Consider the following 7,428-nt stretch of genomic DNA (forward strand, 5'->3'; position numbering starts at 1 on the left):
AGGAAGATGGCATTGTTGCAGTTTCAAGGACTCCTGGGTCCAGCCTTGCAGGCATATTTGCTGCTGGGACTTCCTTGTCTGATGCTGCTTCCCCTTCTGAGGGTGGAGGAAAAAGGGCAGAAGGAAGTGGGTACAGTGCCACATGGGGCAAGGTCTCTTTGGGATCCCTGGCTAATATGGGTTTCTCTGCTTTTTATATTTTTCCTTGCACTTGGGAATGCTGCCACCATGGCTACCATGACTCTACATGCTTTTTCTAGGTGGGGCTTTGGCCACATCGGTCAACTGAGGACTGCATCCTGCCAGCAGTCAATATAAGGAAACTGATCTGGATGTCCAGAATCTCCTACAACCACTTCAAAAACTCTATTGATTATGACCTTATCTAATGACCTGGGCAAGGGCCATCCTACACCAAAAGCAGACCAGTCTATTTTACAGAAGGTTCTAAGCCTGTCAGGAGTCAGCTTGACTCTGTAATCTCCATTAAATCCCAATTTAAAAATTCTTAAACATGCACTTACTTACTCTGACCTTCTCTATCTCCTGTTACCAGATGTCAAGACAGAGGCAGAGATGGAAAGGATGAGGGCTGTGGAGAGGAGGTAAGGGATCCTCTTCTCCAGCACACAGGGGAAAACAAATAACACCACTCTCATCATCTGTCTCTGGCTGCTCCCCTCTTAACCATAGTGAGTCCATATAAACCCCAGACCAGAGACTCTGTTAGGGCCCACTCTGGACCATATGAGCTCACCATGGACCCCCAGATAGGGAGAAAGTCTCCCTCCCATCAGATGAACTTGTCCCGTGGTGCCTGGTAGGGTGGGGGGCCCTCCCAGAGGGCTGAGGATGCTGAGCTAGCAATAAGGAGGTGAAAAATACCACCTTCCACATCCCAGATGAACTCCCAGAAATGTAGGAAGGCTCAGACACAGAGACAGGGTGCCAAAGCCTTCAGGAAGCAAGTTTATTAAGCAGGCCAGTAGCAACTCTGGAGTCCAAAGGTTGAGCCCAGAGAACAAAGGGGGCTTTCCTATTACCATTTAGAGCAGTTAACTGAAGTAGGGAAAACAGTGTGTCCCATACATGGTCACATACTATTTCATTGCTATTTTAACCATGTCTGGTCTCGCCCAGGTGCCACTTGACATTCCTCAAATCCAGTTTTTTGTTTGTTTCACTATTGCACTCATTATCTCTCATTATCTTCCTTCTCTCTCCCTGCCTTCCTGCCACACTGCTACCTATCATTATCACATTATCATCCTACTTTCAGATACTAATTTCTACTTCAGTTATCTATTGCTGATAACAAACAGCCTCAAAACTTAGTGAGTTAAAACAACACCACTTTATTTTCTCACAATTCTGTCAACTGGCACAGGCTAAATGACACTGGTTTGCTGATCTTGCTTGCAGTCAGATGGAGGCTAGAGCTGGAATGTTCAAAATGACTTTGTGCATCTGGCTGTTAGGCAGGGATAGCTGGGAGTCCAGGACTTCTTCCTCCAGTTGTCTTCCCCACTTGACTAGCTTAGTCCTTTTTTACATGGTGTCTGGATTCCAAGAGCAAGAGCTCTATAATACAAGCCCCAATAAGCAAGAGCTCATCAAGCATCTGATGGAATTATGATTGCATATATCCATTGGTCAAGTCAGAGTCAATTTTGGGGATTAAATGCCATTTTGGACAATGTAATGTACAGCACCGTAATATAAAAGTATATAATAAAAGCCAACAGTTTTCTTCATAAATTTTCATTAATGCTTTAGTTTGCCATGCCCAAAGAAATAATACAAAAGGCTAAAATTCAGTGGATTAGCAATAAGTACTTATAATGCTTTCTGAATTAATAAACATGAAAGTCTCAAGATAACAAAGTGTTCTATGGATAGGAGAAATGATATTAAATTAGTAATTCTAGTATTGTTCATATATTAAATATTTCTTTGATATGCATAGTGATTTTCTCAAAGAAAAACAAAAATTTTTCGTGTTAAAATAATACAATGTTTAGTGAAATAAATTGATGATCCCATAGAAGACTAAAGCATTTAGGAACAGCCAAAATTCTCCCAGTTAAGGAAAAAAAAAACCATAAAGACAGTCTTTATTATTAAACTTTGAGTTGAGTTGTGAACATTTAGCCCTTAAAATTAAGGGTTTTGAAAGTATTAGTTTCCTTTGCTAATATAACAAATTGCCACAAATTTAGTTGCTTAATACATAATAAACTTATTTCCTTATCATTCTGGAGCTCAACAGGTCAAAATAATTTACACCAAGTTCTTGAAGCTCAGAGTAGAATCAACTTCTTTCCCCTTATCCTGGAGGAGTCTGACTCTTGACTACCTCTCCACTGTCAAGCCCATAACTCCAGAATTTACTACCATCAATACATCACCCCTCTTACTCTGGTTTCTACTGCTCTCTCTTTCTAAGGCCCATCTAGGTAAACTGTTCATTTCAAGATCTTTAATTTAATCACATCTCCAAAATATATTTTTCTATACAAAGTGACATTCACAGATTCTGGAGATTAGGATTTGGACCTATTTGGGGGGCAATTTTTTATTCATTACAATGAAATACAAAGTTGAACATACTATACTAAAGTTATACAAATTATAATAACACATTTTTCCCTTCTTCTTTGCTTAATTTTAAGGAAATTATCATTTTTTAATTGTTTTTCAGATAGTAGCAGGGTAGAAAGTAAAAATACATTGCAAATATTTCTGGTTTTTTCTATCTGAAAATGTATGTATTAAGGGAGTTTAAAGCAGGGATTAAGACAATATGCCTTGGAGACACATATGGATGGAAGTGAACATACAAAGGATAGGGGGAAAAACAAGACAAAAGTTTTATCCTGCTCTTGCAGTACTCAGTGCAACACCCTGACACCAGATTTTGTAATCTAGCTTAGTTCCAACAGTATGTACTTGGAGGTACCATCAGAACCCACAGCTTAAGGGCTTAATCTCACATGACTGTTCCTATTTCAGATGCCAATTACAAGGCTGCATTGTACCAGCTATAAATTAGCATTTATTCATTCAGGAGCTCACAAAACTCAGGGAAAAACTTAGGTTTACCAGTTTACTATAAAGGATATTGGAAAGGACACAGATGAACATCCAGATGAAGAGATGAACAGGACAAGACATGTGGGAAAGAGAGTGGAGCTTCCATGCCTTTTTGGGGTACACCAGTACATGTCCCCAACGCCTGGACAGTGACAAAAAAATGAGGGGTTGAGATATGGAGGATGCCAAGATGATGACAATTGAAATTTTTACCAGGTGAGTGGAAAGGAGTATTTATTATAGCTGAATCCCTGTTCTCTCTTCCTCTCTCTGTCTATCTCTGAGTTTTGTAATTCTTAACATTGCTTCAAACCTATGCAGTTACCATTATTTTTATGTGATATAAAGATGAAGCAGTATTTGGGGTGTGATGTTGCTCAGTTAGTAAAGTGCTAGTGTACCATGTGTAAAGCCCTGGGTTCAATCCTCAGTACTACCAAAAACAAAGAAAGGAAAGAAGGAAGGACAATTTTGTTGTATAAACTTTTAAATGCAAAGTATAAGTCTTACATCAGCTACTTGAGAGGTGGAGATACAAGATTTTAATTCTAGGCCAGTCTAGGCAAAAAAAGTTGACAGAATTTTAGCTCAAAGAACAAGCTCAGCTTGGTGTGTTAATACACACTTGCACTACCAGCTGTCTGGGAGGGAGTCCAAGGCTGGCCCTGGGACCAAAGTGTAGGAACCTATATGAAATAACTAAAGCAAAAAAGGGCTGAGGGTTTACCTCAAGAGATAGAGTGCTTGTCTAACAAGTGCAAGGCCATGAGTTCAAACTCCTAATACTATCAAAAATAAAGTATAAACAGTGATGTGTTTACTTTCCAGAGAAAATGTAAATTTTTCTCACAAGATTTTAAGTATCTTAATTCAATAATTTCATGTAAATAATATCTATCAAAAATATTGTTCTGGGTGATTTGAAGCTGTTTTGTTACTAAGGGGAAATGTGCATCTGTATATTCTTATTTTGACTTATTGCTTATTAAAACTTACAATCTGTGTACAACTTCTTTTGCTTCTGAGAACAACTACATTTGGTGGAAAGCTTTCTTACAATTGGTTTCAAGAAAGGTAGCCAAGAGTAGTAACTTCAGTTTGTAGTTGGTTTTACATCAGTTTCCCTTTTTGATTTTCAGAATGGCACTAGCAAGCAGTGCAGGCTTATTTCAAGTAAATCTGATAAAATTCTTTTTTCAGAAACTCATGTGGGTTGTGTGGATTAGAGACAGAAGCATGAGGTTTCTGACATAATCTAGGTATTAATAAGTATCAGCCATGATTACTATCCTTTTATATATGTGAGAATGAGCCTCAAAGTGGTTATGACTGCCCCAGATTTTCTGACACTGAATCCAGTTTTGTACTGAACACCCCACAGAGACGAGGTAACATTTCCCTTCAAAGAATAGGAATTGATTTAACAATAAAAAGCAGTAGGAATAATCCCACAGATTGTTTTCCATCTGCAGGATCTCAGCCTTTTAGGATCAACATTTACTTTTGGACAAAAGAGCTCTGCCAAGTCCCTGATCCTGTCAAGCTCCCACACTGCCAGTGTTTATCTTAGAAGAGAAAAAAAAAAAGGAATTCCTAGAAAGGTCTGAGTCCTTTTTTCTTGAAGGTGGGAGAAAAACACCTTTTGAAACTACTCCTGCTGTCAAAGTTCAGGCCTTGATTTGTAAAGCCTGGTCTTGCAAAAGTACTAAATCAAAGTAAAATGGATTTACATTTGTAAACTTTGTTTCCACTTAATGGGATTAGAAAGACCACTCACATTAAATAAACAAAAACATCAGTTCACCATCAAGACAGATAGACAGTAAATTAACCATGCACAAACTCTGAAATTTGGTGTGAACGTAGGCCTAAAATTTTAAATTCTTCTAAGTGACTTGAAGAATCAAGAAACCGAGCCTACCTGTACTTTTTCTTACCTACTCTTTATTGGAGGCACCATTCCTGAAAAAGAAAAGCTAAAAAGAAGAGTGATATAAAGCATGTTAAGAGGTTGGTTGGGGAGGTATTAAATAATGGGACTTCTGAATCTAAACTTCTCCAGATGTGAGGATGTAAACTCAGACCTGGGCAGCAGCACCTCCATTGAAAATCCTGCCATTATGTAAAAGAGAAATGCATAGCCCTTTTCCAGTATATTCAACAGTGAAAAGTTTTCTTACTTAAAATGAAAACTATCTTAAGTATTCCCAAATAACTTAGCTTTGAATATTTTGGGCAATAGCAGAATCTGATATTATTTTACTGACCCATTGTCAGTTTACAGTCCTAACAGAAATTTTGGTAATGTTATAATTACATCTGTTTACATTCTTATCTACCCCAAAATAGGACTCAGTCCTATCTTCACTTTCTAGCTCACTTTCCATCAGATTTCTCCATGTGAAATCAGAGAAAGCATTTGAAATAAAAACTGAAGTCTGTAGTTTTTAGCAATTTATTTTGTCTTCATGGATTTGCCTACATAGAATCCCAATAAGCAACTGAAGCTATCAATTCTAGTGATAGTATCATTTAAACTGAGAAAGATCATCTTTCTGTAGCTAACAGATAGATAATAGGGGGAGAGCTGATAAAGTAGGATGGGGACTAATGGATGGCCTAAAAGACTTACTCAAAAAATTCAAATAGAAAAGTCAGAAGCTATGGGGTAAGGATAGCAAGGTAACTGGGCAAGTGGAATTAAGGATCTAGACTTAGGTAAGTGGCCAAAGAGCCAGTGAACCAAATCAATACATCTTAGCAACAAAAAAGTATTTGAGCATAAAGTTTTGATGTAAATAGCAGATGAAACCCACTAAAAACTTAAAAAATGGAGAGAGAAGAGAAGGGAGTAAAGAAACAGTAATACAGATGGGGTAATTAACTACATTGTATGCATGTATGTGCATGTAAATATCACAATGAAAGCCTTCAACAATTAACTTTTGTTAATAAATTTTTTAAAAAGTAACTTGATACAGAGTACAAGCTTTGTGAGACTTCAAAAAGCATCTTTTTCAAGGCATTGCTATGAAATATTAAGAGAAAGTTTAGGTGTGTCTGAAGTTTTAGGAATCATCCTAAAGCATATTTACCCAGATAAATATTCTCATGCATAGTCATTATCAAAGCTAATCCTTAATCCATTGGGACAGCTATTAGCAAGCACAGTTTTGAAACCACTATGTTAAAATTGCATTAAATACCACATGACTTCACTGACTGTGGAGTCTAGAGAACGTTTTTAAAAAGCTGAATACATAAAAAAAAAGTAGAACAGTGGTTATTAGGGGTGAAGTACATGGGAAAATACAGATCAAAAGGTACAAATTTGGAGTTATTTAGAATAAAGAAATGTAGATATCTAATCTACATCATAAGGACTATAGTTAACAATATATTGCAAAATGGAAATTGGCTAAGAGAATAGATTTCAGATGCTCTTATGCAAATCCCCCCAAATAAGATAAATACATGAAGCAATAAAAATGTTAGTTTACTTGGCTATAGAATCATTTCACTATATATGTATATCAAAACATCATGTTGTAGACCTTAAACACACAACAATAAAAAGAAAAGCAAGTAAATATCTGAACATTTACAGCCAACTTTTAAACCATGTGGTAAGATTAATGATATTTTTCATCAAGAGAACCTTTAAATTTATGCTTATACTCTTGTTCACCCATCCTTACAAAATTTCACCCTTATGTTCACCATTATTTCAAGGTAAAGTGAAAGTATTAATTAGTTACTACATTTAGACATTTTGAACTAAGTTGCTGAAGTATTTTGTTATTTGTATCCTTATAATAATCAACAGTGGCCTATCAAAAGTGGTACAGATATTTCCCTGCTTGGAACATCTAATTCTCTGTAGTATCTGAAAGTTGCCAATAGTTACTAAAGTGTATAAGGAGCATTGTCTCACTGATGGAACTTGAATGACTCCAGTCACTACCCTACTGAAAAAAAATTCCATTGATTGGACTGCCACATACCCTCAGTTCTAAGTATTTGCACATTGACAGATTTCTTTCCCACATGCACAAGCAGGTTGCATGTTGATAAATGTAACTCTTAGCACAATATCCATTGACTAATGACCACTGAAGTGCTGCTGATCTGAGATAATATTTCCGGCACCTCAGTGCCTTATTTTGTAGCTCTGAATAGATGAAGTGCTTTCAAAACTCACAACATTCACTGTTCTCAGCTCTTTTTCATTACTGTCATCCCACAACGCTCATTTGTAGAGATATGTCTTCTAGGATGTTGTTCCGCATCAGTAGACAACACTCTCAACTGAAACACATACACACATGCATCCCC

Source organism: Castor canadensis, chromosome 6 (assembly GCF_047511655.1).
Source record: "Castor canadensis chromosome 6, mCasCan1.hap1v2, whole genome shotgun sequence".
NCBI lineage: Eukaryota > Metazoa > Chordata > Mammalia > Rodentia > Castoridae > Castor > Castor canadensis.